General features: G+C 40.5%; 1 protein-coding gene across 1 annotated transcript in view; it reads right to left on the bottom strand.

Annotated features, from left to right (window-relative positions):
• The window catches only part of tenm3 (teneurin transmembrane protein 3), a 627,437-nt gene extending 611,290 nt beyond the window's left edge, over positions 1 to 16,147 (bottom strand). Inside the window, exon 1 of the mRNA XM_079553229.1 lies at positions 16,018 to 16,147. The gene's annotated coding sequence lies outside the window, so the exon portion shown is untranslated. The remainder of the gene's footprint in view (positions 1 to 16,017) is intronic.
• Positions 16,148 to 17,217: the final 1,070 nt, after the last annotated feature.

The raw sequence follows: 17,217 nt of genomic DNA, 5'->3' as shown, positions 1-17,217 counted from the left end.
AGCCTTGTTGGTCTCTTATCTTAAAGGAATAGGCCACCGTTTTTACATACTGAGATGTGTTCTTACCTTAGCTTTGACGAGTTCTATAGGACCTGTCTGATCTTCACCCGTGCCTTCTATCACGTAAACACAGCGCAGATGGCGTTAGCATTTAGCCTCTCCCCCTCTCCACTATAGCTCCAAAACAGGTCAAGATAGAAGCTACCAAGCTCTTCCACGTTTTCCCTATTTAAATATGGTTACGTGAAGTGTTCCACTACAAAGTACAACTACACAAAATTAAACAATGTGGATTTTCTAAGCGGATAAAAGGGGGAACTATAATGTAAGGCGTAGTAATACCAGGAGTAGTTTGGCATCCACACAGTAAAGTGAAGATTACTGCGCGGATTTCGAACTACTCCTGAAGGCACGGGGGAAGATCAGACAGGTCCTATAGAACTCGTCAAAGCTAAGGTAAGAACATATCTCAGCATGTAAAAACGGTGGCCTATTCCTTTAAGAGCCTTCTCAACCACCCGGAAAAAGGTCACACTCTCCAATATTTCCTTTTGATTACAGCACTCATTCGCCGTGGCATTGCTTCAATAAGCTTCTGCAATGTCAAAAGATCCAGTGTTACATTCATACTTCACCAAGATCTTGTATTGTTGATGAAAAGCCTTCTCCAGCACAGCTCAAAGATTCTCAATGGGGTTGTGATCTGGATTCTGTTGAGGTCAATCCATGTGTGAAAATGAAATCCACAGATGACTCAAGATGTTCAGGTAGTCGGCTGATCTTAATTGCATTAAACCCAGATGAGAACAGTTAGTTACATCCAGGGGTTAACTTTAATTGTTGTCAGATAGTGCAGCTGCTCGGATAATTCCGGCACTTGAACCCCTTCACCACGATAAGGCGGTTTCTTCAGCATGGCTTCTTCCAAACTTTTTGAATTTATGAATGAATGAATCAGCCAAATATAGATTAGCAGTTGGCTATATGGCCTATGAACGCGGCAACTGTTACTAACAATGCTTTTTGGTCTGACCCTATCAAATAACCATACAATAATAACAACTCTCAACCAGTCCTTTGCAAATGCAGTTTTAAGGGTACAAACTACCTGCAAAACAAGTGCCGCCAGAGCAAAATCTCAACTTGAAGCAAGAATCATGTAACTTATTAACTTTTTCCCCCGGTGAACATCGTTTTCGAAACCACAGAAACAGGTTGCCTCTGAAAGGTGCAGCGAACAGGTGAATACATAGTTCCCACGCAAACAGAAGCGAATGACCCCAAAGCGTTCAAACAACCAACCATGCAAATGAAACTTCTGGCAGCCAACAAATCTAAATCTCAGAGTGTCAGAGTCTCTCCTTTTGTAGGTGTTTTTTTTGCATCTTGTACTGAATCCTCTTAAGTGGAAAATGAAGATTGATATGAGTCAGTGAGAAGCTGTGAGATGTATCCACGGGTGACGGGGCGATAAGTATCCCTTTTATAGACAGACTGAACAATGTCATCCAGCATTAACGCTGAGTCCGGTGAGTCATCATCCGTTTGGCGTCCTCTGTCTCCCATGGCCATGACGACCGGGCGAGTCGGCGTTGCCGTGGAGACCAGGGTCGAAGCTCGGGCCATGTTTAATAAGGCGGAGATGGCACAGGCTTCTGATAATTGTCAAGGGACGCATCTTGTAAAGAAGGAACAGGCTTTCTATGGTGATTTTTAATTGTACAGAATGAGCCACTATTGTGTCTTTTGTAATGAGCCGAGACGAGGCAGCATGGAGGAAGAAACAGGAATGAATTCAAATATAAAAACATTCTAACCCTGAATATTGTTGACGAGAAGCGATACAATACACCCATTTGACATCGCTCAGATTTGTTGAAAGTTGTGGCTTTTGCCAAACCTTTTGGGGGGTTCTTTTTACGTTAATATTATGGTCGGAAAGACATGTAAGAATGTCACAGACGGTTCAGAATGTTTTGGCAGCACGCTGGTTGAATGGTTAGTTGCTTTGACCTCGCAACAAGTGAGACCCGGCTTGGATTCTTGGACCGTGTTGTCCTTCCAGTGAGGAGTTTGTATCTGACCATGCCCATGACGGGTCCCTTGACACTTTTCTGCAGCTCTCCTGACAGGTTTCCTAAGCCACATTGAGGCCAAAAATACAGAGAATAAATTTCCCTACGACAACCAGAAAATAAAACCATCCAGATGCAGGATGATCAGACACAAGATCCCAGCCGTATCACATGGAACTTTTTCACAAGTGAACTAAAACTTTCTCTAAAGTTGAGCTTTGAGTGAGAAGTACAGTGTTCATACGACATGATTTTTTCCGCTGCTGGAGTTTGATTTGTGCCAAAGACGTCCCACTGGTGAATGACATGGCTGTTTTTAGCTGGACTCCGTTAACTGTTAGTTCGAATGCTCCGCTGAGGCCATTTTGTTATTTGTGGCAGCCACATGCTGTGCTCCTGAGTGGCAGAATGCGTGTGTGGGTGAGTGTGTGTTGGCCTATACCTGCCCGCCCATCTCTCAGTCTCCTCCTGCCTGTTCGCTTGGACATGTACCACACAGGTTGAGAAAGAGTGGGCGCTCAGGTATTGTATCTTTCCAGCTCTTTCCAAGCAGCTAATTTCCGTCGTCTCGCATTCGCACTCACAGACACTCTTGTACATGTTTTTAGTGGTAGGGGGAAACTGAGCACGCAGAGGAAAAGTAGGCACGTGAAATAACATGCAAACTCCAACAGACTTTCTGTTGTTCACTGTGAGCAGTGTTGATATAGCGCTTTTCTGGGCACTCAAAGACACTTTACATTGCATTATCCATTCACTGGTGGTAACTACTGTTGTAGCCACAGCTACAGGGCAGGCTGATGAAAGCGAGGCGACCAATCTGCACCATTGGTCCCTCCGACCACCACCAACCACTCACTCACTCACTCACGACATTCACCCCAGGGTTCCTGGTGTTTCCAAATGGTCTCCCATCCAAGTATCGACCAGGCCCTTCACTGCATCGCTTCCGAGATCTGACGGTATCATTCAGAGCAAAGGCGATATGACCTTATTACAGATTTACTTGACTAAATCGAATTCATTTGTCAACTTCGATTAATGCTATTTATTATAATCATATTCAATAAAGGTCCACTGCTCTAGTTCTCATGTTCTCCCACATGGGCAAAATCCAGACCTGTTCCTATGATTTTAAACTCTTTTCTTTTCTCTCTTATATTTAGTCATATTAAGTCGGCAAAAGTATCTGGACATTTTAGTCATAGTTTTAGTCGTTTTAACTGCTTTTAATTTAGTCTCACTTTAATCAGCCAAAAAAAAGATTTGACTAAAATTATGACAAAATACTTTAGTTGTTCCACAGTACTACGTCATACATAGAAATCCATTAAGTTCTTCAAAGTCCTATTGTCTTGGCAGTTTTACCAAACCTGTTCTGACCCTTTCCAAACTCTCAAACTTCCAAACTCAAACTCTTATTATTATTTCTTCAGTGGAACCACTTTCCTAATTTTCATAGAAGCAGTCATTACTATATACTTTTTGTAGCGTCTTAATTCTTTCTATTTCCTACACAGAATACACAAAGAGTATCAAGTTTAGAGCAAGTTCATATGTCGGCGCATCATGAACGATGAACGGAAACTGTTGTTGTTACTCTATGGTGACTTCAATCACTTTATATCTAATGGCAAAGAGGTGTCTCAACTCCGTGAAACCCACAAAGAATACTGTATATGTTGAAAGGATCAGGTTGGTTCTCGAATGTCCCGTCTCTGCGCTGATCAGACCGTCAGCCACAGGTGGCAGAGACAGTGCCATGGAAACGGTTTGCCTCCATCTGTCTGTTCTCTGCTCAGGACGAATCATGTCACTTTAATTAGAAGGTGAGATCTGTCCTCGCTCACAACCACACTGTACAATTCAGACAGAGAAATGGAAATCACAGCGGAGGCAATTTCTTTTCTTGTGGTTGGAAAAGTAGAACAAGTGAATATCGGATTTTGTCATTTTCAAAACCCATCCCATCAGGTTGGAAAAAAAGAGAAACCACAAAAGGACAGACCAATCAACAGCTATAGCACAATTTTCAGCTACACTCTATACGACAAACGCTGCTCACTTCTTGCCGGTGTAGCGTCCTTTCTTGTGTATGTAGATATGCAGCTCTGGAGGTCAACGACACTGAGAGGTGTGCTTCTCTCGAGTGCTCTCAAAGCCATTAGACACTGAAAAGCTGAGTCTTCTCCAGAACAAATTAGCTTTTTATCCCACACTCTAGAGCCCTCCACGCCTTTAGACTCCCACAAAACAATGCAGTCAGCGAAACACTCAGAGACTCAGGGTCAAAAGACAAACACGGCAACATGGATGAACAAAAGAGGTGGAAAACGTGGCTATTATTGGAATTGACGCAACGGAAATGTCACGCTGTCAATATATTTCAAAAGACACCAAAGCAGTCATTTCAGTAATGTCAAATGAATTATGGACCTGTTAAACTATGGCCATGCAAAACAACGTTGTGCTTGTGATCAACCTTTGGCAAGCTAATTAATTGTTAGAGCTGAGGTTCGAGCACCCGCACACAAATCACGAGAGGCGTCTCTTTTTCCCCACATTTAGCTCAATAAGTGGAGTAGCCTTATTTTTTTGGGTCACGAGTGCAATTTTATGCAATTTGACAAGCAGTTTTATTGAGGAATATTGCGCAAACGGAGGATATAGCCAACCCTTCACGAGAAAAACAGTACTCTTGAATATTGTGCCACTATCTGGGAGCAGCACGCTTTGTAACATTCAACTACAGCACTAAGAGCTCCACAATCTGTAATGAAAAACTCTGGAAGAGCAGAGAAAACATCTGTGACCTGCCCTGGCGTATATTAAATTACCAATCACCTCTTGGCAGTGCCACTCACTCTCCTCGTCGCTCTCCAATATGACAAGATAGTGGGCAGGTAAGGCTGTATCTGTATCTTCTGGGGCTCTCCCACTTCCCCCTTCAGCGTGATATACATCAGGTTTTAGTCGAGTAAAAAGAAGTAAAATAACTTGTTACTTTGGCAAAGAGACATGCCTGGAGTAACTTTCACGCATAGTTTTGAGCAATCCTCTTAAATAAAGAGCCTTTACGTTGGTTATCTCTTCATTTCTGTAGTTTTAAGTCCATATAACATCACCGGAGCAGCTCTGTTAACAAACTGCATTCATCATAACCCCATTGATTTGTTTGCATGCCATTGTAAGTTGTTTTTGGGTTGTTTAATCCCCCCTGCTGACAGCGGAGGTTGCTCCATACAAAGTTTGACGCACAAACCAACACAGCTATAGGTTCAAAAAGCCTTGTTTCCTCAAGCAACATGTTATTTCAGCAAATATATATACAGTGCCTCTCGTTAGTATTCATACACCTTGAACCTTTGCACATTTTGTCATGTTTACAACCCTAAACATGAAGATTTTATTTGGATTTTTTTACTGAACGTTCACACACAAGTAACAAACAACTGTGAAGTGAAAGCAAAATGATACATGATTCTGTTTTTTTTTTTTAATAGAAAAGTGAAAAGTGGGACTTGCATAAGTATTCATACAGCATGAATTAATACTTTGTGGAACCCCCTTTTGCTGCAATAACAGCAGCAAGTCTCTTGGGGTATGACTGTACAAGATTTTCACATCTAGAAACTGACATTTTAGCCCATTCCTCTATACAAAACAACTCCAGCTCTGTCAGATTTGAAGGAGAGCGTTTGTGAACAGCAGTTTTCAATTCTTTCCACAGATTTTCAATAGGATTTAGGTCAGGACTTTGACTGGGCCATTCTAACACATTAATATGTTTGTCTTTAAACCATTCCATTGTAGATTTAGCTTTGTGTTTAGGGTCATTGTCCTGCTGGAAGGTGAATCTCCGCCCCAGCCTCAGTTCTCTTGCTGACTCCAGCAGGTTTTCCTCCAAAATGTCTCTATATTTGGCTCCATCCATGTTCCCAACTATTCTCACAATCTTCCCAGTCCCCGCTGAGGAAAAGCAGCCCCACAGCATGATGCTCCCCCCCGTATATTTGACACTGGGGATTGTGCACTCAGGACGATGAGCAGTGTTAGGTTTGCGCCATACATAACGTTTTGCATTTGGGCCAAAAAGTTCAATTTTTGTCTCATCTGACCAAAGCTCCTTCTTCCACATGGAGCTGTGTCCTCCATATGACTTCTAGCAAACTTCAAACGGGATTTTTTATGGCCTCCTTTCAATAATGGCTTTCTTCTTGCCACTTGTCCATGAAGGCCAGATTTGTGAAGAATACGACTTATAGTTGTCCCATGTACAGTTTCCCCCAGCTTAGCGGCAGGACTTCACAGCTCCTCCAGAGTTATCATGGGGCACTTGGTTGCCTTTCTGACCAGTGTTCTCCTTGTTCGCTCTGATATTTTAGGTGGAGGACCACGCCTTGGTAAGTTGGCAGTGGTGCTATACTCTTTCCATTTCCGAACAATGGATGGAACAGTGCTCCGGGAGATGTTCAAATCTTGGGAAATCTTTGTATAACTTAAGGCTGCTTTAAACTTCTCCACAACTTTATCCCTGACCTCTCTGGTGAGCTCCTTGACCTTCATTATGCTGTTCAGTGACCAATACACTCCGACCACAGCTCTGAGGGCCTAAAAGAACAGCTGAAATTATACTGAGAGTAGATTACACACAGGTGGCCTCTATTTAACCGTTAGGCCAAGGTGTGAACATTCTGGAGTCATTAGGAATGTTTTAAAGGCAATTTAATGCACTCAGAAAATGCTGTATGAATACTTATGCAAGCCCCACTTTTCACTTTTCTATTTTTTGAAAATTAACAGAATCATGTATCATTTTGCTTTCACTTCACAGTTGTCTGTTACTTGTGGGTGAACGTTCAGTAAAAAAATCAAAATAAAATCTTTGTGTTTAGGGTTGTAAACATGACAAAATGTGCAAGAGTTCAAGGTGTATGAATACTAACGAGAGGCACTGTATATAACATAATATAAAATACCAATGATGAGGTGCCCAAAAGCAGGTTTACAAGCCAAAAGAATGCATGTTATGTCCACTTTATGACTTGTTTAGAGTTTTATTTTACTCTGGTGAGTTTCCCAATTGCCATGAACATGGCTTTTCTCTTTTGCAACACCCACTGTATGTTGCAGCGTGTTGGTCTGTCACTGCTTCTAACCAGCTCCTGGGAAACCATCAGTCACTGCACATTTAACTGGCACTGGGCTTTAAAACTCTGTCCATTAGGCCTGATTCATGAGCCACTCTAAAGTGTTACAGCTATTGCCATATTTTCTTTAATAGATAAGGTTTAGGTGCCCCGCTGTGGCATTTCCATTAGCCCTGTTTACCTGCACACAGCACGGAGGGCCGACGTCTATGTGTTCGCCGGCGATTTGTCAAAGCAATTAGGGCTCCAATGGAGGCTTGTTCCCGCTTTCAGCGCCACACAAAGCCCTCAGCTACGACAGAGGCGTAATTCAGAGGCTGATTATTATGCGATACCCGTGTGATGTTTGTAGCCCGGTAAATAATGTTGAAAGTGGCTCACGTGGACTATTGTCATAAAGAACTGTCAAACGTGCGATCGGAAACATAGAGTATAGAGACATGTGTGAAGAGAAGGGAACATGCACCAGCTTTTGTTTTAACTGGTCTGATAATACTACTGTTGAAGTCTAATTTTGTGTTGTAAAAGTTTAAAAAAAAGTTATTTTTGTTCTTTTCAGTAGTCCATTATGATGAAAAAGACACATTCTCCAATAAATCTATTAAGTTTCAATTTAAAATCAAGCATTTAGTGATTCCCAACCTAAGGGACAAGACCCATTTTATGCATGTATTGTATTTTTTGCTGATCGTGGTTCAAGAAAACATTTATTAACCATTAACATGAATGTGAATAATATGATTTAAGTAGTTTGTTGAGTTGAAAAAGGACCTTGGAGTTGCTGATGTGTCGACAGTTTTGAGCACCACTGGTTTACATTGTTCAAATTTGCAACTTACTGATTTCTTCATTATTGCTAATTACTTTTCAGCACCAAAAAGACAGATAAGAAATGCTTTTGCCAAAAATAGTCTCACCAGTCATCAGACAGTCTGGCCCGACGTCTTTCAATGCATTTAATATCTTAGAGTTTTTCTAGAGACAAACAAAAATAATTGGCCAATATGACAAATTCAAAGCAAAATGGCATGCTGCTTTCAAAAAGGTCAGGTTTTGTGACGCTCTTGTCTTGCTGCTGATTTCCACTAATAGACTACAGTATATTAGTGGACTAATGATAGTATCCTTCTTCAGGAAGTCCCTTGCTCTTATGCAGTGATTCTAAACTGGTGGGTCAAGACCCAAAAGTGGGTTGCAAGCTTTTTCTTGGGAACATTTTGTTCACCATTTTCTGCCTGAAACCGCCTGGAAACACATTAATTTTAACTTCATGTTGAATGCATAACAACTGCTCATTCAACAAAAACCTGTGTGGAAAATACACAATACCAACCAGAGGAGACCGGGCTTTTGCTGTAGCGGCTCTGAGACTCTGGAACAGCCTTCGGTTGAATGTTAAAATGGCCCAGTCTATTCATGTTTTTAAGTCGTTTTCTTTTTGCTCTGGCCTTCAACACAGGCTGAGCAGGTCCCATGTATTAATATCATTATCGTTATTGTTTCATGTTTGTGTACCTTGTAATTGTCTTTTCACTAATTAATTGCACTTCATAATGTTTGTTGTACAGCACTTTTGGCAGATGTAGCTGTTTTTAAATGTGCTATGTAAATAAAGTTGACATTGACATTGACAATATATTTCAGATATTGTATTTGGCTCGTGGCTTGTCATCCTAAACCAGACTTCTCCAAACTTTCTGACCTGGTGAGAAAACTTTTATGCAACAAAACGTCAAGGAGATACTTATGCAACTTAGGAGGAGAGGTAGGAGTCAAGATGACATTTAAACATGATTTAAGAAAATAAATTAAAATGTGTAGCTCCCGAGCTACTGGTTGGAGATAATGTACCTGTCCAAGGGTGATGGCGGGTCCCGAAGCCATACCACTTGGAAACACCTGCTCTAATGGACTTTACACAGAAATTCTTTTGGCCCTCATTAATGAATACAGGCTTGTCATTCTTACCTCCCTATTGTTTTTTTCCCTTTCATAATTTTATTTTACCTTTTATTATTCCCCTATTCCAAATAATTGCTCTAAAAACAGCAAAAGCCCGAGCATCAGTAAGCCCACACTGAACACTATGGAGGAATCCATTCGCATTAAGTCCATTCATATACAGTACTGTCCATGTTTCTCACACCCAGGTACAAACCAGGCCCAATCTCGCTAAGCTTCTAAGACCTGACGGGTATATCAAAGGCGGTATGTGTTGCCTTTGTCAGAAAAAGACACAGAGGCTACTTTTTTTTTTTCTCTGACATGCGCCAATAAGCACAGAATACTGCAATAAATAGATGGATAACTGGGGCTTGGGGTCTGTTCATGTCTGCTTGAAATTCAGAAAAACAATAATTTCCTTTATTGTATGCGAAGAATTCACAAACAATACTGCGCTTTTTAGGCTAATACACCCCTCAGCATTCTTCGCATGTGTTGTCTAATTGTCTCGCGACACTCTGAGGTGAGTGGGGTGCCACCTGGCGATTGATGACACGATATTCCGTTATTATGTGTTTTGACGTCTGCGAGGTAAAATATGACTTAACCTCGGGCCGCAGCTCCAACTGAAGGCTGTGAAGGGCGCATTAATGAGCTGCAGCACACGGGACAGATGTAAATGTTTCAAAATGTTGTGATGTGTGACCCCATTGTGTCACAGAGGAGAGGGAGCAGAGAGGAGCGCAGCGCAGGACAGCGGCGTAAGACAGGACGCGCTCTGAGTGATTGATAGTCGCTCACAATGAAGGAGGTGTTTCTTCAGAAGATCCAGATTAAAGTGACACTGGAAAAATGCCATCTGGGCTTTGATAAAAATGACTTCTAAGTGCTTGAAATATTGGGATTTGTGCTGATTTTGAGCAGATTTGGAGTATCTTATTACCAATTACCTAGATAATTCATCGTAATCAAAGAGAATTAATGCTTGTGCCATTGGTAATCGTATTCCAGCACAGTGCAGGTCAGTATATTTTCACCATTCAATATAGCTATCTACCACTCATTCATTATAAAATAAATATCAAAATTTATATATTTTTTTGTTCACAATTGAAATGAACACTGTTCAAATGATTATTTCTCAAGCTTTTCACAAAATCATGCAAAATAGTAGCCAGGATGTGGATGGTTACTATTTTGCTTTGTAAAAAGATTGGAAACGGAAATGTATAGACATTTCGGAGCACCCTCCTGCATTGCCGATGCAAGTGAACATATTTTCTTTTGTTAGTGATTGGTTATGCAGTCAACCAATAGCTGCGAAGGAAGAGAGTCTCTTGGATTGTTTTATTGTTTGGGCAGGGCTTAGATATGGGGCTCTATAATTGGCTAATCACACCGACCAATCAGAAGGAGGGGGGAGGGCTCTTGAATTTTTTAACGTGGGGGAGAGATAAGACGACAGCTTTAAGGAATGGGGGTCAACACTGTTTTTGATTGGCTGTCGTGCAGTTGCCGGCGGCGTTTATCCCTACTTGACTTTTGCATTGTAGCACATCTCTCTCCTCTGCATTCGACGCCCCATCGATGTAAATATCCTGTCACTGTCTGCTTTGATGTTTGGTGTTCACAAAGCAGTTCATCTTTTACACACAGAGCGGCAACTGCATCAAAACAAGCCACCAGCAAGTCAAGTATAATGTTTATGTGTGTGTGCAAATAAGACAGTTCAGTAACAAAAAAACACATGTCTTTCCTCAAAACATGTAAATACTCATTGATCTGATCACCCACGGCAACGAAACATTTACAGGAATCAAGTGAAGGTGTGCAGGTATTTGCATTGTTTTTCTACAGAGATGTTCTGGAACCTCATCGACACATTACATTGCATTTTTCATTCACTCCATAGTGATGGTAACTTACTGTACCGCAGAAAAACAAAGGCAAGGCTGAAAGTAAACACCGGTCAAAGGTGCTTTTCTGACAAAGGGCAGGTAAAATATAAATGAATATACCGTTTTCAATGATTTATAAATGATCCTTTATCATGCTGAAGAATGTCTTTTACCTGTAGAAAAAAACAGTGCACAAATGACTGCTGCTACTCGTTTTGCACATACACAAACATTAAATGAGCCTTTATGTGTTTGATGACAAAAATTCACATTCCATACAACTGATGTTTTTTACTGTTCCAAAAATATATTTTGCTTAATTTTTTTTTACGAATATTATGACAAATATTATTTCATATATATTATTATATACTATATATATTACTAGCTGAGACCCGGCCTTTGGCCGGGCCTCGCTAGTCTCCACATTTGATATTGAGAGATTATGAGTTATTACAAAGAAATGTCCAGTATAGTCCCTATAACCCGTCACTCAGTACAGCTGTAGACCCGCAGTAAGTAGACCAGTGGTTCCCAACCCATTCCTAAAACTATGGCCACTCCAAATGTTTAAAAGAATGAATGCTAAAAGTAATGTCAAACAAACTGCAATTGGAGTGTTTGCACCCGTACTCCTTTCTTATAAACTACATGGACAATATGTTGCAAAACTCAGGGAATAGAAATCAAGAAACAGTGGAATAGTTATGGAGAAATATTAGCGGTTCAGCTCTAACGGTTCGGTTCACGGTGCAGGACCCGTGGTTTGGAGCAATCTAAAAAAGAAGAAGTTGTTTGTTATTAGACAGTATTTATATCCTTATAATACAATTGGCAATGCTTTCAAAGCCGATTTATAGAATGTAAAGAAGAAATAGAGAAGAAATGGTACAGCAGCAAAGGAAAAAAAAAAACATAAAAAAAAAAAAAAAGCAACAGTGCAGGCCATGCGCTCGTTAAGTGGTTTCACTTTCGCTTTCCGCACACGGAGGCTGAAGCTCTCGGAGCAGCGCGTTTCATTTGAAGCTCGTGTTTCTGCGTGTACTTTTTTCCGGAGACAAAACTTTGGAGACGGAATATGACCAGGATTGGGTCTTACGCATGTGTCTGAGCTTCTGACATGACAGCACTGGATCTGTAATGAACCACAGCCTCGGTCACTGCAGGAGAGACTTAAACAAAGACGCGTAGATGTGTTTTGGAGGATGTACCTGTACCAGCGGAGCGTCTGCAGCTGCAGTTTAGGGTGAGTGACGATGACACACATCGCCCTGTTAGGATGCGCGCACGCACACATACACACACACACGCACGGCAGTCAGATCTCGTGCACTCGCGTTGTTGTGACGGCGGGTTGTCCTCGGACAGCAGCACCGCGGTCCATATGGACCCGTGACCAATGCCCGCGGCCGGTGGGACGGTGACGTGGGGCCGCCCGCGTATTGTAGGGAAAAGAACATGGCAAGTCTTCTATAGCGCTTTTCCAGACGCTCGTCGGTGTACAATTTGTTGCAGTATTCATTCAGTCCACAGCGCACATCAGCCCCCACCACCAACCACGCACACACTCACTACTGTCGCCAGGTTCCCAAACGGTCTCCCATCGCAGTTCTAACCAGGCCCGTCCCTGCTTAGCTTCAAAGTCGGTATGGGAAATAAACATGGCGGCGCCCAGGCGGCGGCCATTGAGATAGCGTTTTCTATAATAGATTTTGTTATGTACTGAGGACATAATGACCGGTAGCTAAAGCTATATTGAAAATACATATTTGATGTTTTAGATTAAAAAAAATCGTGAAAATTGGAAAATTAGAATATTGTTCAAAAGTTCATTTATTTCTGAAATTCAACTTAAAATGTGAAACTATGATATAGACTCATGCCATGCAAAGTGACAAATGTCAAGCCTTTATTTGTTCTAATTTAGATGATTGTGGCTTACAGTCTATTTTCAAAATATTCTGATTTTTCATTAATTAATGGGGTTTGAACAAGCTCAGCCATGATAATCAAAATCATAACAAATGCTATACATATCTCACTTTGCATGTAATGAGTCTATATCATATATTAGTTTCACATGTTAAGTTGAATAACAGAAATGAATGCACTTTTTTAACGATATTCTAATTCACCTGTATGTTTGTATTGAATTATTGATTTATTTAACCTTTATTTAACATGCTGATATTAAACATCACTTTTTCAAGAGTGTCCTGGGCAAGAGGCAGGGCAACAATTCACAAACAAATTACATTTGTTGCCCGTGTTATTTAGCACAATGACCCACATAGTTTGATTGTTAATATGTAAAATAAGAAAGGAATGAAGACAAACTTTACATATCCTTTGAGGATGGGGGGGCTGGGATGCGCTGGACTTTGGGGAGGGCTGATGTAGAGCATATCGTTCTCAAATCCGAAGGTTAGCGCTACAGTTACAACTACAGAGAAGAGCCTTGTCAAAGTGCAAAGTGCTAATACAAGTGCAAGTCATGATTATTATCTTACTTTTCAATTAAGTTCTTCCCATGACTCTTTAACAACATTTCCAACACGTGAGTAATTCTACAGCAGAAAAGTGAAAAAACAAACCTGTTGAAATCCAATTTACTGAAACCTATTTAGTCTCGACAGCATCGGCAACATATTTTCAACAAGCTGCGAGCGGTAGAAAGTGTGGTCTCGTACACAAAGTGACGTGCTGTTAACAACACTCAAGGACCCCATCGCATTTCTTTTCACGAGTCACCCTCGAGTAACAACACAGAAGTGAGAAAAACCTGGGCAGTGGCGCCGTGTGTCTCTATCACAACATGTGCCGCCCTTAAACAGGCTTCGATTGGGGACGCGGGCGGCTGGTGGGTGGAGGAAGCCTTCTGTGCTCCATGATGGTCGCATCGATCGCATGTCGCCAAGTCTAAATCCCAGTCTATTCATCCCCGAACCAAACAAGTACCCCCCCCCCCCCACCCTGTGACCCATCGCTCTTTCTAGCTCTCTCTGTACAACTGGAGTGGCTGCAGTCATGAAGAGTCCATCGTCTAAAATTGAGTCTGCTGCTTCAGTGTCAAAATGCGTCATGTTTTGACCTATTGTTCCTAAATTGTCATCAGGATCCTCTGCAGTTTGAGATTTTACTCATTTTTTTTACAGACAATTTCATTTATTCGTATGTGATGCATTCAAGGTTAGTGTTTGTGATGATTTAGATGGTTTGCACCCCGTTTAGTCCAAATACATTTATTTTTGGATTCATTGAGGCCTGTTTTAATTCATGAGGTGGCATTGGTGTGAGCTAGTGTCGGCTACCTTCCTTTTCATTTCGAAGCGCTTGTTAATGTGGGTTGGTATTACAAATGAAATGCATTACAATATTCTTCAGGTTTTGTATGAAGCAAATATAAAATATTGCCAATGAACATCCAAGAAAGGTTTGACAAAGGGAGAGACAAAATGAAAAAAAAAAAAAAAAAAAAAAGTCAGGTTCAATCCTAAAGCATAAAAGAGTCAGGAACTCTTATGGAGTATGAAAATTAGGCTTGGACTTGAATAATGTGAGATATTCGATTTGAACAAACAATGAATTTGATGGTTTTGTATTTTTAACATGTGTAAAATCTAAAAAAAATCAAAAAATAATCTGTGAAAACTAATCATTTAGAGTTGGATATAAATGATGAGAAATTGTCTGGAACTTGCTTGCTTGAAACAGTGTATGGAGTGAAAGGAGAAAAAAAAAGAAAAGGTTATTGTAAAGTTATTTGTGACAATGCTGGTGAAAGGTGTTATATAGTGAAAATGTACAGCGTGCAAAACATAAAGTTGCAGTTGGTGACATAAAGGAGTCAAGTTACTCCTTTAAAGTCTGCAAATTCACTTATTTTCCTCCTGTAAACATTTGCTCTTGTTTTTTTTGCTGCACAAATAAACTAAAATAAACTGAACTAAAATATTCATACAAACACAATACAACATCAAATTATTACAATGATGTTGCTTAGTTAGTGATCGCGTGACCTCATAACATTAAAGGGCCTATAGTTTCAAACAGAGGCAGTGGGCAGCTGTAAATACCATGCTGGTATCTATGGTAACTGTCAAACTGAAAATACATATTGTCTTTGTTTTTAGCTAATATTATCTCTGCCGTCTTAGACAGAATCCACATGAAGCAAAAACTGTCTCAAAGTTTATTGTCTTCTCTGTCCGCACATATAAATGAAGGTCCAATTATTTTCTCTGAAATATGTCGGCCACTAGAAAGTGCGGCTGGGACAAAATATTGGATCGGATTGCAATACCAAGTATCAATACTTGTGTTTGGAGGAATGTTTATAACAGACGTTTTAACCCCTTAACCCCCGCAATACAGAGCACATTATATCGCTTATATCTCTTATATCTATCGACTTTACCCAAATCTAAAAAGCTTCTTGAAAAAGATGCCAAAATCGCAACGGAAACAAGGATGAAAACGCAACAAAAATGTGACCCAAAAAAAAAAAGCAACAATAACAAAATAGAAAAGTGACAAAAGCGCAAAAAAAGAGTGTCAAAAGCATGCCAGAAAAGCAACAATAACACAACAAAAAAGTGACAGAAAAGAGAGACAAAAAGACAACAAAAACGCTTACAAAAAGTGACACAAAAAAAAAGTTACAATCCTTTAGCTTTCCAAAAAGGCATTACACACGCTTTTTAGCCTTGGGTAAAGCCGAACTGGAGACAATGTGCTCAGTTAAGGTAAGAGGTTAAGGTTAACATATTCCATATCATAATGACTTACTGTGTCACAATCGACATTTGTATCTATCTATCTATTATCTGCTGAATGACCTTTCTGCACGTGTATGTGTGACTGTCTGCATTATCCACATTGAGCTCGAAAAGGGCCGAGGTGAAAAAAAGCCCCTCTCCCTCTTCCACAGATAAACAAGAGCCCGCTCACCGCAGTCGCGCGCTGTTGCCGGGCTCTCATGCATGACGCTGTATTGATCCGGCTCCTCCAGTGTGGTCCTGGGCAAGTCCAACCCACAAAGCCCAATCTCGGAGCCAGGAGTCCCGGGCGCCGGAAGGAGCTGTGAGGGAGATAAAGAAGGAGTGGGAGTTCATCAACATGTTCGACAAACGGCGTCTTCATTCACGGCAGCAGCGGGAAATACAATCCGCAGTGATTGAACTTTTACTGAGAAGATGAGCGAAATTTTCCAAAGTCGGTAGAGTTACGAGAAGGCACCATAATACTGATAAAGGGTCAATTATATATGTAAATTGCATTATGTTGCGTGGAATAAAATAAAGATAAACCTAAAAATCCTAACACGAGGCAAGGTTGTCCTTTAACAGCAAACATGAGCCTAAAAAATACAATAAATATTGTTTTAATGTCCACACAAATATTAACTTTGAATTAATCAGTAATTATCATTTAACAAACTCAGTGACAGTGATGCATAACAAATTGGTTTTGAGATTGTCTTTTTAGAGGATCAATTGAAAGTAAAAATACACAACACATACATTCTTGTTTCTATAAATATATAGCCAATATATAAAATATACAATTCCAGTTACTGCATTTTGGCAACAGGTTTACACAAGAAGAACAACCCATGGATGATCGTGACAAAAAGTGATTTAGATTTGGTTGCACCTCGAGCTCCCTTCAGCTTGTTTTAAATGAAAATGACTAACAATCAAAAAATCCCAAACACTTTCTTTACAGAGACAGGCAAACAGTCTGAACCCAGGGTCAGAGTTTTTTATCTTCACTTTTCATTTTGTGGAGCGTTTAAAAAAGTTGCTTTGGACAGTTTCATTTCCAGTGATATCGGCGAGGGCCTCTCACCAACACAGCACAGGTCAGGGACGGGCCAACACTAATTAACGGGAGGAAGAACCTCTGAAAAACACCCAGTGACACATCGACGGACGAATCGCTCAATGATAGAGGGAGTTTCACAAAGCTTTCCATACTGGACGGCTAAACGGGGTGTAAAAAAAGAATTACAAGAGCGTTAAAACAAAATTTTAATGAAATGTCAATAAAATCCCTGTCATAAGGATATATATTAAATGTGTTTTTCTGTGAAGGAAAAGTACTTATTCAAAAGTGGTGAAATGAGAGAAGAAATAGGGTAAAAGATGA

Source organism: Gobius niger (assembly GCF_951799975.1).
Source record: "Gobius niger genome assembly, chromosome: 3".
NCBI lineage: Eukaryota > Metazoa > Chordata > Actinopteri > Gobiiformes > Gobiidae > Gobius > Gobius niger.
The sequence above is the reverse complement of the archived record's forward strand: the minus strand, read 5'-3'. Positions and strand labels throughout refer to the sequence as shown.